The sequence below is a fragment of the Asparagus officinalis genome, chromosome 7 (genome assembly GCF_001876935.1).
Source record: "Asparagus officinalis chromosome 7, Aspof.V1, whole genome shotgun sequence".
NCBI classification, from domain to species: Eukaryota; Viridiplantae; Streptophyta; class Magnoliopsida; order Asparagales; family Asparagaceae; genus Asparagus; species Asparagus officinalis.
Genome location: NC_033800.1, coordinates 27,034,524 through 27,050,813, shown reverse-complemented (window position 1 = coordinate 27,050,813; position 16,290 = coordinate 27,034,524). Strand labels below are relative to the sequence as shown.

The following is a 16,290-nucleotide window of genomic DNA, read 5'->3' as shown; positions in this document are numbered from 1 at the left end:
GAGCCTAGGATTCAATGTTCTGCATTTCCCTTCAAGTTGACTATTATTTTTGGTAATTAATTACATTCTATCATTTAAGTTATTGTTCATCTGATTGATAGGATTGCAAATGTGGATTCTGTTGCATTGTTGAATTTTATTCAGAATCATTTGTGGACTGTTAATCCCCAATTTTTGCAGAATCCTTTGCTTTCATTTCTGAAAAATAGGGCATCCAGCAAACGTTCTATTTGTTAAGCGGCACAGCCTGTTTCATCCCAGGCTGAAGAGCCAAGGATGGATTTTCTCCTGAAGAGATCTTTCTGAAGGACGACAAGTAAGCGCAATTCATAGCTACTGTTAATACAAACCTTTCTCTGCTGCTCTATTTGCAGCAAAAGATACTGTTGTTGTTATGTCTTTGTTAATAATTCTTCCTGTAACTGATTTTACGAAAAATAATAAGCTTGACTAATCAATGAATAACAATTTTCTTATTACTAAGCCCTCTTGTTTTGGACCTTTTCTCATTTAGCTTATTGATTAGTTATGTTTGATAGATAGTAAGCCAGTAGCTTATTTACTAATGTCGTCTTTTCTGGATGAAAGATACAATCCACATCTAATGTTTAATTAATAATTGTCACAGTTAATCGCATGTCCTTTGTATTAAGCAAAGGGATGAAGTATGTTCTATATGATCACATGGTTTAGCATAAGAAATAGAAAAAAATAGAATTCGCACGGATAATTCTATTTGCAGTTAATTTTCATGTTATTGATAATCGATTGGATTATTATAGCTACTTGTGACTAGATAATGATAAATATAGTTTAGCTGCATCGCAAAAGGAATCCCGAGATTTACACACATTAATTATTTCTCTTACAATTTCTGTTGGCCATAATTCTTCATACAATTGTGAGGTTTGATACAAACCATAAAATTTTGTAGGTTTCATTTTAATAAAGATAACACAGGTTGTGTATTAGTAAATAGCATCTTTATATAGTTCCTTTTCGGCTAAGAAGACTGGATCCATTATCTGTTGTACACATTACTGTTTTTTCTCAACTCACATTAATAATAGAAGAGACATGATTTTTCTCTTTCCTTATTCATAATGTTCCCTTTTAGCTGGCGTTGTTTAACACCACTATTCACATTATACTGATAAATCATTGATTTGTTTCGGAAACTAGCTCACCCTTGCTTTGCTTCTCGAATTGCTCCAGGTCAATTTGAAATTTACACTCAATGAGGACAGAACAATAGCCTAGTCAAATATTACCTTTTTCCCTGGAGTTGAAGGTGAACACATCACTAATTTTGTAATTTATTGTCAATTCATTAAATATGAGTTCAACTTTTCTTCATTGAATCTTTTAGCATTACAACAACGTTGTCTGTGTTGTAGAGGCTTTACATCTAATAGTAGACTTGACTCTTTTTACTTGTGTCAGTACTTGAAGCTATTGAATTATCACTCCTTGCACTAAAAGAATGTTTCTCGTCATTTATCTGCGGATGCAGGTGTTTCTTGTCCTCTTGGTGCTTAATGGTCATGATCTTAAACTATTATCAGTTAAAGTTGATGGTGAAGAACTTAAGGTAGCTCTCACTTATTACTTGTTTACTTCTTGATTTATATGTATTATTATTATTATTTGCTGTGATAGACTTTCCTGCTTCATGTGATTTTGGACTGTTAAGTCTACAAAAGTCTCACGCTTGTTTTGCTAGTTTTTAACTTCAAATTCAGGTTAATAATATGACGTGTCAGTTGCTTACAGTTGTTACAATATGTTGCGAGGGATTGGAATAAAAAGGATCTAAATATACTTAGTCTTTAGGCATCCTTTGAGAAAACAGGAATTTTATACACTCACATGCCTCTCAGCATGACCGTTTTTCTTTTTTGCCTGGCCGACATAACTTGTTTGCTACCTGAACAATTACTTGTGGGGTATATGTTGAAAGTGATGCGTGCCTAATTGTTAGGCAGTTAGGCACCGTCCCTTAGGCAGATTTTGAAAAAAAAATTAAGGTGGCGGGCCCCACCATAAGAAAAATTAATATAAAATTAGTGCATAATATTTTCAGCTGCCTATAAATAGAACCAAAACTCTTCAGGAAAAATCATCCCAGAAACAACTCCTCATATAGAAGAGAGAAAACATAGAGAGAGTTTGTGAGTATTCTTGGAGAGTATCTTAATCAAGAGAGGGTTTTCTCTTTGATCTTTTTTTTAACCTCGGAAAGGAGAATTCGTCGTCGTCGTTGTACCATGGAGTAGCCCCATAAGAGTGAACCACGTTATATCTGTGAGTACTGTGATTGAATATGTGTCTGCTGACTTTATTCTATTCGAGGCGTTCTTGTTGGAGTGTATCCTAACAACTGGTATCAGAGCTTGACTTAGAGTACGTATATCTGCTTATCATATGCTCTGTGGCTTCCACTAAAAATGGATCCTCCACATCAGGAAATAAGTTAGAGTATCATTTACTCTTTAAAGGTATTGGGCACGATTCACGAGTACGATACTATTCATAAGTTCTATTACTATTCACAAATACTGTTCGGGAAAAGACGGAATCTTTCGCTATGGGATCTACAGTTGAAGACAATAGGCTTCGGATTGAGAAGTTTGGCGGCTAAAATTTTTGGTATTGGAGGATGCAGATAGAAGACTATTTGTATTAGAAGAATCTCTTCCTACCCCTCCAAGGAGTGAAGGGGAAACCTGAGAAGATGAACGACGATAAGTAGAATGTGCTCGATCGTAAAACACTTGCCACCATTAGGCTCAACCTTCACCAACATGTAGCTTATAATGTCTCGCATGCGACCACTACTAAGGAGCTGATTGAGGTTTTGGAGGTGTTGTATGAGAAGCCGTTTGCTTCAAATAAGGTGTACCTGATGAAGAAGCTATTCAATCTAAAAAGATGCAACAAGGAGCTCACGTGGCGGACTTCTTGAACGAATTTCAGGCTGTGGTGCAACAGCTTGCTGAAGTGGATCTTAAGTTTGATAATAAGATCCAAGCTCTTCTGCTATTTTCTTGTCTACCAGATTCGTGGGAGAATCTGATGATGACGGTGAGCAACGCTAATGGAAATGACAAGATGAAGCTCGACACGGTGATTAGAGCAATTCTGGATGAAGAATCTCACCGCAAAGTCTCAGGAGTTGAGGCCTCTAGTAGTGGGAGTGCTCTGCATGTCGAGGCACAAGGGCGTGCATAGAAGAAGGGTAGGGGGACAACGAGACCGATCAAAAATCTAGAGGGAAGTCTAAAGGATCGGACCCGAATGGTTACGGTGAAGGAAAATGCTTCAGATGTGGAAAAAAGGGTCAATTTGCACGGTACTATAGAGCTTCTGTTCCAGCATCAGTAGGGGATGGTCAGACTGACGGTGCAGCCAATCTTATGCACGAGACGGATTCAGATGCGCTTCTCCTATCTCTTGAAGATAAGAGTGATGCGTTGGTCATCCACTCTGGCGTATCTTTTTATGTAAACTCACAACAAAAGCTATTTTTATCGTTCGTGAAGGACTTGGGGGCAGTCTATCTTAGCAAAGATCAACCTTGTAAAATTTTCGGGAAGGAAAATTGTACTCTCAAGATGGAGGGCGGGATCACCTTAACGCTGAACGACGTTCGGTATGTACCAGATCTCAGGCAGAATCTTATATCAGTCGGGTAACTGACTGATTCTGCTTACAGAGTATCCTTCGAACAGGGAAGCTGGAAGGTGTTTAAGGATACACTGGTTGTAGCACACGGCAAACTCGAAGGGTCTCTCTACATCGTCAATGGGAAGATCGACCGCTTACTTGCCATAGGACAAGCATCATCATCATCCGCCGACTGCATGACTTGGCATCGGCGACTTGGCCACATGAGCGAGAAGGGGATGCAGATTATGGCCGCAAGAGAGAAGCTTTCGGTTTTGAGCAAGATCAATCTGACTTTCTGTGAGGACTGTATCCTAAGCAAACAGAAGAATGTGAGTTTCAACAAGACTGGACAAGCTCCAAAATTGTAGAAATTAGAGTTGGTGCACTCTGACGTGTGGGGACGTGTGCAAGTCCCATCGGTTAGCAACTCTATATACTTTGTTTTTTATTAATAATGCTACTAGAAAACTATGAGTGCTCTTCTTGAAGCACAAGTCAAATGTTTTCATCATCTTCAAGAAATGGCTTGCTTGTGTGGAGAACGAAACAAGCAATAAGTTGAAGTGTCTGAAGTCTGATAATGGAGGCGAGTATTGTAGCCAGGACTTCGAGAACTTCTGCTCGTCCTATGAGATTAGGAGACTGAAGACTGTTCCAGGCACACCTCAGCACAACGGAGTGACGGAGCATATGAATCGCACTATCTTAGAGCGAGCCAGAAGTACGAGGATCCACTCCGGATTGCCCAAGAGTTTTTGGACGATGCTGTGAATACTGCTGCATACTTGATCATCTGTGGGCCATCCACGGCTCTCAGTTATTGGATACCTGAAGATGCTTGGACCGGAAAGAAGCTGAAGTTAACACTTACGAGTATTTAGTTGTGATGCCTATATCATGACCAATCCTGCAGATCGGTCAAAGCTTGATCCGAAGTCAAAGAAGCTCTCTTTCATCAGCTATAGAGGAGATGAGTATGAGTACTGTTTCTGGGATCACAGTGCGCGCAAGGTGGTGCGTAGTCGTGACGTCGTGTTCCATGAAGATGTGGTGCATAAGACCAAAGAGATGAGTGGGAGTCAGCTATCTCCCCATTTTTCCTCAGATATTGTTGACAGTGAGGACGACGGTGAGATACCAATCAACATAGAAGACGGAGACTAAGAGAACGTGCCGGATGCATAATAGTCCAGCAAAGCTGTCATCGCAGTTCACAAAGCTCTAAGAAACCCGAGAGTGCCAATGAGGTACATTTTCACCATGAATTATCTTCTCCTGATTGACAATGATGAGCCAGAAGCTATGAGGAGGTATAGCAGACCGGCAAAGCTCGGGGTGAGTAGGAGTCTGTCATGGAGGAAGAAATAAAATCATTGACGAAGAATGGGACTTGGCAGCTCGTAAAGCTTCCAAGAGGGCTAAATACTCTTCACAATCGGTGGATTTATCGGGTCAAGGATGAAGTCGATGGACGGAGACGCTACAAGGCGAGGCTTGTAGTGAAGGGCTATTAACAGAACGCAGGGATAGACTATTCTGATATTTTTGCTACCATCGTCAAGTTGACCACGATCCAGACTGTGCTGAGCATCGTGGCAGTTCGAGATCTCCATCTAGAAAACATAAAGAGAGTTTGTGAGAATTCTTGGAGAGTATCTTGATCAAGAGACGATTTTTTCTTTGATCTTTTTTTTAATAATCTCGGAAAGGAATATAAAGGAATTGGGCATCGTCGTTGCACCGTGGAGTAGCTTCGTAAGAGTAAACCATATTATATCTGTGAGTACTGTGATTGAATTTGTGTCTGCTGATATTATTCTGTTCGAGGCATTTTTTGTTGGAGTGTATCCTAACAGTATATGGATTCAGGCAGTGGATAGGGGAGCGAAAAGAACTATATATAACAAGCACTTTCTTTTGAGATAAATGTTAGTATTTAACTACATTCTGGAGAAAAGACAGATGAAAATCACCATGCAGCATATGTAAGATATACTAGTAAGTGGTAGGCAGTTCTGCTTATGGAATTATACGTTTAGTGCTAGACTGCTAGTAAAAAGGATTAACTCATTAGATTGCTTAAGATATGCTTGATATACTCTGAGTTAATCTGATCTCCATTTGGGGAAACTGCGAAAAGAGGATAGTCGTGACTTTGCCCGTGTATAGTGGAAACACACAGAAAGCAATAGAACTTAATTCTCTTGTGGTTTATTAGGAATTATGGAAACTAGTTTCGGTTTTCAAAGTTTATTTTTAAGAAAAAACAAACTGGAAACTATGTTTTGTCCCTAGCGACATACTTCGTCCAAAAGTAATAAACGTACTTCAAATTTCTATTTTTCATATTCTAGTTCGTCATAGTTTGGTTTTTTCATTTTTTACAGAGCTATAAATTGTCATTATGAGGCATGCAAGCCTATCATTTTCTGAAATTATTGTAAAAAGAGGATAGTCGTGACTTTGCCTGTGTATAGTGGAAACACACAGAAAGCAATAGAACTTAATTCTCTTGTGGTTTATTAGGAATTATGGAAACTAGTTTCGGTTTTCAAAGTTTATTTTTAAGAAAAAACAAACTGGAAACTATGTTTTGTCCCTAGCGACATACTTCGTCCAAAAGTAATAAACGTACTTCAAATTTCTATTTTTCATATTCTAGTTCGTCATAGTTTGGTTTTTTCATTTTTTACAGAGCTATAAATTGTCATTATGAGGCATGCAAGCCTATCATTTTCTGAAATTATTGTAAATTTGTTCACCATTCTTCCTCTTATCAAACGCAGACACGAGTCTTTTCTTGTTCTCTCCTCTAGTTTCTTGGTTCTTTTTGGGTTTCCACACGCCAAACATAGCTTCATGAGATCCATCAAATATTGAGTTGGGCATAACGGGAAATTGCTATTAAGGTGATAGTAGATAACTTTGTTCCGAGTTTCTATGTAAATGCATAGATTATACATGTTAAGAAACTTAAAAGCAGATTTTTAAGGATCAGAACGGATAACTTGAGACCGGTTGCATCATCGTTAAGAATATCTGAAGAGCACTGAATGTTTAGAGTGTATTTAGCTAAAAATATCTTGATTATTTAGCTTCTTGAAGATGCGGTAACTTAATTGGTTTCCTTTTCATTGTTATTATTGTTTTGGACGATGAATACTTGTTTTTACTTTTTATCTGTTTAGTAATATTGTAGCTATTGCACTTTAAGAGTTTCTTGAAAACTTGCAGCATAATGTTTTATGCCCAAAAGTGCTCTTCTCAAAATAATTAAGCAATTTTGCCGATTTATATGTAATTAGTAAATGCATACCAATTATATAGAGGTTCTACTTTATATCCTTACATACGCCCTCTAAATTTGCAGTAGTTGGGATTGTAATTAAGCATTTATATACTGCCTAAAAGTTTATTGGTGTCACTACATTTTTTAATCTTCTACAGTCTCTCAATTCCTGCATAAATTTTAAGGCTTATGATTTATTGGAGTTATTAAATTGAAGGCTCTGAGGTTTGAAACCTTAATATTATGTATGTATGTATTTATGTATGTATGTTGTATGTGTGTGCACGTGTGCGTGTGCATGCATATGTATATATAAATAAATTGAATATACATGCATGCATATTCTTATTTAGATATCTTTGATGAGTGACTATTGTGTCAAGAGCATATGTATTCTTATTTAGATATCTTTTTCTTATTTAGATATCTTTGATGAGTGACTATTGTGTCAAGAGCATATGTATTCTTATTTAGATATCTTTGATAAGTGAATATTGTGTCAAGAGCAATTGTTTTCTACTTGCATGCAGCCTTGGCGACTTGTTTTGTTGATAATCTCATAGTACTTTGTTTCGTTGATGATCTCGTCGTTACTTCTCCTGACCTGTAGTAGATGGATTCCTACAGGTGAGAAGACTGTTTATTAGTTTTTTAATTGTTAGCTTTGGCTTAATGGTTCATGAAAACCGTTTTGAAACTGGAATGCATAGTAAGCTTGTTTTGCTAGCTGATGTCTCTGGGAAGAATTGTGACAAGGTTGCAGCTATTTCTGGTATGGATAATCACAATCCGGCTCATCTTCTTTTCTTTAATATTCAAGAATAGACATGAATTAAATAATAAGTGATATTCTAGAGTAATGATGTTTATATTCTTATGTTCAAACTAAGTGTGGTAGTTGTTGATTTAATCTCATGATAATTGGGAGTTTAGTGATTGATCACGCGAAGCTGTTCTACATCAATTGATTGAATAACTTGGATGATTAATTCATATGCAATGTGCTAGAAAAGGTTTGATGATTTATTAACATTTGTGAAATATCTGGCACAATATATGTTTATAGGTCTTTGTTGCAATGAAAAGGTTTTAGGAAAATTGTTGCGCGCAGCGGAAATTTCGGCAGCACTTCGGCAGCACAACAAGAGAGTCAGGTCGCAATAAGAATTCCCGTCTCACCAAGGAGACAAGAATCTGAAGCGGATATCTCAACCAAGTGAGATATCGGCTCTTCCTCTCATCAGTTCTAGGACTGACCTGTCGAGGGATCCTAAAATCTATTACAAATCACACAAAAGCAGTACAACCAATTTTTACGTGGTTCGGCAAATTGCCTACGTCCACGGGGCAAGGAGGGGGAGATCTACTATTAGAGGGAGAGAAAAACAACTAGGGTTTACAATCACTCAATCTAAACCCTCACACAAACTCTCAAATCCCTCACACAAATATCTCTCAAAGGGGATGCACAAACTCTAAACAAAAGGCTTCACAAAATCTCCTCTTTTATCTCTGCATCCGCACTGTAGCCTCTGCCTTTTGCACGCCGAAAAGAAATCCCTAGTTGCGCACTTCTGTTCCGCAGCCGCACACAAATCAAAACCAAAAATCAAATCTCCTGCTGCACAGCGCCCTCGCACTCGCTGCCGCTTTTCCTGTTTGCACGAAGCCGCCGCCCTCCTTTGCATCACCTTTTCACGAAAACCTAGGCTCTTTAAATAGGATTATTCGTGGGCCGCTTCACACGTACCCGAACGAAAACGAAAAACCCGAACAACAATTAAACTCCAAGCAGACTCACGTGCAGGTGTGGACCCCACGAGCAAAGCGCAGAAACACGTTCACAATTCTCCACCTCGGTGAAGTTTTTTTTCAAAAAACCGAACCGACACCAAAGCATCCAAATGTCCCACTTGTTGTCGGGAACCAAAACGAGAATCCAAACAATCTCACCCCCATCAAAATCAACTAATCCAAACCGGCTGCATCTGAAAGACTGCCTACGTATCCTCTTGCCCAAGGAATCAAGCCAAACGTAGTTCACCCAAATGGCCGACAACGGCCTCAACAATTACGAATGTGCAACAAGTTTCGACAATGATCAAACTTGTTGCTCGGAACCACCTTAGTGAGCATATCCGCCGGATTATCCTTCGTGTGGACCTTCACAATTCTCGAACGAAGTGATAACGAACGTCAATGTGCTTCGTCCTCGCATGAAAAACCTGATTCTTCGCCAAATAGATAGCACTCATGCTATCACAATGAATAGTGACGGACCTCTGCGATATACCAAGTTCCTCCAAAAGTCCTCGAAGCCAAATAGCCTCCTTCACAGCCTCCGTAACTGCCATATACTCTGCCTCCGTCGTAGACAAAGCCACCGTAGACTGTAAGGTGCATCTCCAACACACCGGCGCACGGGTCAAAGTAAACACATCCCCCGTCGTAGACCGGCGCTTATCCAAATCCCCGGCATAATCCGAATTAACATAGCCAATGCATAATTGCCCACCTGTAGTGTCCCGCTCATAAACCAAACCAACATTGAGCGTACCTCGAATGTACCTCAAAATCCATTTCACAGCGTCCCAATGACCCACTCCTGGATCATGCATGTATCTCGAAACCATGCTTACCGCCTGTGATAGCCAATGCATAATTGCCCACCTGTAGTGTCCCGCTCATAAACCAAACCAACATTGAGCGTACCTCGAATGTACCTCAAAATCCATTTCACAGCGTCCCAATGACCCACTCCTGGATCGTGCATGTATCTCGAAACCATGCTCACCGCCTGTGACAAATCCCCTTCTTCGTGTATACCCACTTGCAACCAATTGCTTTCCGCCCCTTTGGAAGCTCAACAAGCTCCCATGTATCGTTCTTATGAAGAGATTCCATCTCCTCCTGCATAGCCACCTGCCACGAATCAGCCTCCGAACTCTGCTCGGCCTCTCTGAATGTAGTAGGCACTAACTCATCGATACTCTCCACCGGAAGTGCATACGCAACTGTGTCGGCATACCGTGCTGGCATCTGTATGTTTCTCCTCTGTCTCCTAGCCGCAATAGAATCCTGAACCTGAGCCGTCGGTTCCTGATCCTGCACATTTGTACTCGTATCCTCCGTGTCATCGTCGTGCTCGCCTGGCGTCACCTCAGTCGGCACCTGCATGGATACTGTACCATCTGGACAATGTGGAGCTGCATCGATCTCCACCACCTGCGATATCTCCTCCGTCGGGTCGCTCTCCACCTGATGAGAGCTGGGAAGCTTCAAGATAGAAGCCTCATCAAATGTGACGTCCCTACTCAGAACAATCTTTTTATCAACTGGATCCCAAAGCTTGTATCCCTTGACACCACGCTTGAATCCTACAAATATGGCCTTCCTAGCTCGAGGTTCCAATTTATCAGTTCTAACATGATAATATGCAGGGCACCCGAATACCTTGAGCTGGTCATAGTCATGTGCTGGCTTTCCCGACCACATCTCCATAGGGGTTTTCCCCTCAATCGCAGATGAAGGCAGCCTATTAATGAGGTGGCTCGCATATGTAAGTGCCTCAGCCCAAAAGATCTTCTCCAAACCACTCTGCGACAATAAGCATCGGATCTTCTCCAGTAAAGACCGATTCAACCTCTCTGCCACCCCATTTTGCTGCGGTGTATGACTAACTGTGAAGTGTCTCTCTATGCCCTCGTCTCGACATAGCTGCTGAAAGGGGTCAGAAGTATACTCACCACCGTTGTCGGATCGCAACGTCTTGATCTTTCTCCCAGTCTGCAGTTCCAATCTCTTCTTCCACTCCACAAACAAATCTAGGACTTCACTCTTCTTCGTCATGGTGTACACCCAACAACGCCTAGAATAGTCATCTACAAAAGTGACGAACCAATGTCGACCACCAAGTGATGCAGTCTTGGTGGGACCCCAAACGTCTGTGTGCACGTAATCCAGGATGCCCCTCGTCTGATGAATGGCAGTCCCGAACTTCACCTTCGTCTTCTTGCCAAGAACACAGTGCTCACAGAACTCAATCTTCCCACTCTTGGCTCCCTTCAATAGCCCCTGCTTGCACAATGTCTGCAGTGACTTTTCACCTGTGTGCCCCAATCTATAGTGCCAAAGTCTGCTCATGTCCGCTTCTGAAATAGCCGAAGCAACCTGGCCAATCTCGGTGCTTCCCTTCAGATAATACAAATTCCGATTGCGGACTCCCCTCATCACCACCAATGATCCCTTAGTAACCTTCGCTACAGCGTTTTCGAAAGTCACCTTGAATCCCTTCGCCTCCAAAGCTCCAACTGAGATAAGATTTTTCTTCAGTTGAGGAACAAATCTCACCTCCTTCAACTCACGGACTACTCCATCGTGCATCCTAATCCGCACGGTACCTATCCCACAAACGCCACAGGATTGATCATTTCCCATGACAACAACGCCCCCGTCGACTTTCTCAAAAGATGCAAACCAGTCTCGCCTAGGGGTCACATGAAAGGTAGCGCCGGAATCAAGCATCCAATCTGATGCATCCACATGGTTCACCTCCGGAGTAATCAGTAGAGAAAAGCACGAATCATCGGAATCATCGCCTTTCGCAATGTTCACCTCATTGGCCTTCGGGCCCTTTTTCTTGCCATTCTCTTTCTCCTTGAGCTTCGGGCAGTCTCTCTTCCAATGTCCCTGCTCCTTGCAGAATGCACATTGGTTCTTTGTTAATTGGTGGCGGCCTCTAGACTTTGACCTCCCTCTGTTACCACCTTTCGGATATGGGCTTCTACCTCTCGTCGACAAGGCCTCTCCTGAAGTACTAGCGCGGGAAGTCTCCTTATCCTTCCTCCTCAAATCGTAGTTCGTCAAAGCGTTAGTCACTTCACTATAGCTGATAGAAGATCTCCCGTTCAACAAAGTGAGCACGAAGGTATCATACTCCTCATCCGGTAAGGAGCCCAACAAAATAATCGCCTTGTACTCATCCGATATCTTCTCATCAACATTCGCCAAGTCCGACAACAACTTCGTATAGTTGTTCACATGAGCCGCAAGCGAGGTGCCTCTGGACATCTGGAATCTGAATAACCTACGCAGCAAGTGCAATCGGTTCTCAACACTCTTCGTAAGGTACTTATTGTTGAGAATTTCCCACATCTTCATCGCAGACGTCACCCCAATCACATCATACTTCAGCTCCTGTTCCAAACAGGACCTGATCACCCCACAAGCGTTTCTATTCATTTTCTCCCATACCGCCTCATCATATTTAGGTGGCCTCTCATGGACCATGATGGTCTCTTCCAAATTCTGAGCATTGAGCGCATCCTGTACGTCGCTCATCCACAAACCAAAGTTGATTTTGCAGTCATATTTCACCACACTAATTTTGGTGTTCTGAAAACCAACTTGTATTGTACTCGCCATCGATTTGCTGCTTTCACCTTCTTCTCCCATTGCAAACTAACTCCAAATTATAGAGAAAGAACAAATTTGATAGAATTAGGAACCACCCAACTGAACCCTAGATCGGATTCCAAATAGATCTCCTATCCACACGAGGAAAGCTCCACCTTTATCACCAAACGAAGCCTTAGACGAGCCTCCAAATTGATCTACTCCTCCAACCAAACCCTAGATCTGGAATCTGGGCTCTGATACCACTTGTTGTGCGCAGCGGAAATTTCGGCAGCACTTCGGCAGCACAATAAGAGAGTCAGGTCGCAATAAGAATTCCCGTCTCACCAAGGAGACAAGAATCTGAAGCGGATATCTCAACCAAGTGAGATATCGGCTCTTCCTCTCATCAGTTCTAGGACTGACCTGTCGAGGGATCCTAAAATCTATTACAAATCACACAAAAGCAGTACAACCAATTTTTACGTGGTTCGGCAAATTGCCTACGTCCACGGGGCAAGGAGGGGGAGATCTACTATTAGAGGGAGAGAAAAACAACTAGGGTTTACAATCAGTCAATCTAAACCCTCACACAAACTCTCAAATCCCTCACACAAATATCTCTCAAAGGGGATGCACAAACTCTAAACAAAAGGCTTCACAAAATCTCCTCTTTTATCTCTGCATCCGCACTGTAGCCTCTGCCTTTTGCACGCCGAAAAGAAATCCCCAGTTGCGCACTTCTGTTCCGCAGCCGCACACAAATCAAAACCAAAAATCAAATCTCCTGCTGCACAGCGCCCTCGCACTCGCTGCCGCTTTTCCTGTTTGCACGAAGCCGCCGCCCTCCTTTGCATCACCTTTTCACGAAAACCTAGGCTCTTTAAATAGGATTATTCGTGGGCCGCTTCACACGTACCCGAACGAAAACGAAAAACCCGAACAACAATTAAACTCCAAGCAGACTCACGTGCAGGTGTGGACCCCACGAGCAAAGCACAGAAACACGTTCACAAAAATTGCTTACACCCCCTTACACTTTAAAAAAAGTGCTTCCCCCTCCCTATGAAAAATGTCAAAAGCTTTTATCCCCAGAGGCAACGAATCATGCATCCTCTTGTCTCTACATGAAAATGTTTTAGGAAAATTGCTTACACCCTTACACTTTAAAAAAAGTGCTTCCCCCCTCCCTATGAAAAATGTCAAAAGCTTTTATCCCCAGAGGCAACGAATCATGCATCCTCTTGTCTCTACATGAAATTCCCTAACTATCAATATCTTCTCCCTCATCATTTTCTCTTTATTCTTCTTCTCTCATGAATCCATAAAACCATGAACTCATTGCATCCTTAATTTCCCTCTCATGCGCCTATTTTTAGGCCCTGCTAAGGTGGGCTAGTGGTGAGGCCATTGAATGTGGTAGAGGAGAGATCAAAGAAAGGGCAATGGCAAAGGAGAGGATGGTTGAGAAAGAAGGAGAAAAGAAATAGCGCTTTGCTATCTTTATTCTTTTGTAACATTTATTTGAACTTTGTTACTTCTGTTTAGTTCTTGTTATACTTATAGCGATTATAATACAATTTTTGTGATTCTTGTTACATTTGTTAAATGAGAAATTTGCTTTGAGGCCCCCTTTATGAACATTTTGCTCGTCCTTCCCCTTGACTAGTTCTTGTGTGAAAACCCCATTGACCACACCTTTTGTACTCCCCCTACTCTCCTCCCTTTTCTTCATTTTCTCCCCAAAACACTCATCTCTCCTCCCTCTTTAACCTCTCACCTCATTTCTTTTCTTCACCTTTGTCCTCATCCCTCTTCTCCTCCTCCTCCTTCACCTCCACCCAACCTTTGGCCTCCTCTCCTCCTTCTCTAACTTATCTTTGCTTTCCTCCTCTCTTCCTCCTCCTCCCTCCTCCACCTCTGCCCAGCCTTTGGCCTCCTCCTCCTCCGCCTCCTCAAACTTTTTATTTGCTATCCTTCTCTCTCCCTCTTCCATCACCACCTTCGCCCACCTACCCCATTCTCTCTCTTCCTCCTAGGCCTCTTCCACCTCCGCTCTCCTTCTATCATTCTCCTTCACCGTCCTACTTTTACTCTCGTCTTCTCCTCTTCCTCCTCCTCCATCTATATTTTTTTTCCTACTCTCCTCCACGATCTTCGTCCATGCACCTCCTGCCTCCTTTCTCCTTCCTCTACCTCCACTTCCATCCTCATTCACCCCTCCTTCTTTCTCTTCCTCTGTCATCATCCTTCATTCAAAGTCACAACCAAGTTCACAAAATAGTTAAAAGTTAACAAAAAAAAATTTAAAGTTCACAAAAATTAGACAAAAGTTAACAAGTGACAATTAAAGTTCAAAAAAAGTTTACAGTTAACAAAAAATAATCAGAATTAATAAAAATTAATTAAAGTTAACAAAAAAGTCAAAGTTAACAAAAATATTTTTTTAACTTTTGTTGCTAGTTGTTAATTTCAGTGTATTTGTTAACTCAAGTTGTCATATGTTAACTTCAGTAGATTTTATTAATTTGTACTTGATTTTTTGTTAAAATTTAGCTATTTTATTAACTTTAATGCTATTTATTAATTTTTAATTATTTTTATTAACTTTTGCGTGACTCTAACGAAGAACGACTTTAGATGAGAGAGTGGACCTTCGAAGGAGGTAGTGGTTAAGAAAAAAGATGGGATGGCGTGGATGGAGATGTCAGAGAGAAAGGAGAAGGTGGAGATGAGAGAAAAAAGGAGAGGAGGTAGAAGGTAGGACGAGGGGCGAAGGGAGAGGTGAAGGAAAGAGGAGGGAGAGGAGATGGGACAAGGAGTTAAGGTGAAGTAGAAGGGGGAGAGGAGGGTGAAGGTGGGAAAGGAGGTGGAGAGGAGGGCAAAGTGAAAGTGGAGGAGAAGGAGGATAGAGGTAAATGAGGAAGGCAAATAGATGAGTGGTGGCTGAAGAGTAGTACAGTGACGAGAGGTTGAAGAGGAGTATGGAGAGGAGAGGTTGAAGATGAGGATATTTTAGGGAGAAAAAGAGGGAGGAAAGAAGCAGTAAAAAAAGTACGGTCTAAAAGATGGGGATGAGAGGTTGTAGAGGAGTAGGGAGATGAGAGTTTAAAGATGATATTTTGGAATAAGAAGTCAAGGTGAAGTAGGAGGAAGAGATGAGGATGATGAAGGTGAAGGAGGAGGTGGAGAGGAGGGTAAAGCCACCAAAGTGAAAGTGGAGAAGGTGAGGAGTTGAAAAGAATGGAGGTAAAGGAGGAAGGCAAGGAGATGAGAGGTTGAAGAGGAGGTAGGGAGACGAGAGGGTTGAAGTGGAGTACGGAGACGAGAGGTTGATGATGGGGATATTTTAGGGATAAAAAGAGGGGAGAAAGGAGAGGAAGGAAGGAGAGTAGAAAAGGTGCGGTCTATAGGCTTTTCCACACAAGGAAGTGGTTTTCTTGGGGGGGGGGCAAAAAGTTCAAAAAGGAGCCTCAAAGAAATTTTCCCTTGTTAAATTTTGTTACATTTCTTTATTAATTAATACATTTAAATAATGATGAGAGGTTGAAGAGGAGGTAGGGAGACGAGAGGGTTGAAGTGGAGTACGGAGACGAGAGGTTGATGATGGGGATATTTTAGGGATAAAAAGAGGGGAGAAAGGAGAGGAAGGAAGGAGAGTAGAAAAGGTGCGGTCTATAGGCTTTTCCACACAAGGAAGTGGTTTTCTTGGGGGGGGGGCAAAAATTTTAAAAAGGAGCCTCAAAGAAAATTTCCCTTGTTAAATTTTGTTACATTTCTTTATTAATTAATACATTTAAATAATGATACCTTTTTGTTGCTTTTGTTACCTTGTTTATTGACACCTTATGTTAGCTTTATTTGATGATAAATTTTTGGTGATTCTTGTAACATTTGTTAAAATTTTGTTACTATAGGCTTTTCCATGCAAGGAAGTG

General features: G+C 41.3%; 1 long non-coding RNA gene across 6 annotated transcripts in view; it reads left to right on the top strand.

Moving 5' to 3' along the window:
* Positions 1-16,290, top strand: part of LOC109848452 — an 88,628-nt gene that overhangs the window by 9,964 nt on the left and 62,374 nt on the right. For 5 of the 6 annotated variants that reach the window (XR_002248797.1, XR_002248795.1, XR_002248798.1 and 2 more), the window contains exons 3-6: positions 181-316; positions 1,216-1,291; positions 1,514-1,591; positions 7,489-7,585. This is a non-coding gene — a long non-coding RNA (uncharacterized LOC109848452). The remainder of the gene's footprint in view (positions 1-180; positions 317-1,215; positions 1,292-1,513; positions 1,592-7,488; positions 7,586-16,290) is intronic. The other variant, XR_002248800.1, reaches the window with a different exon arrangement.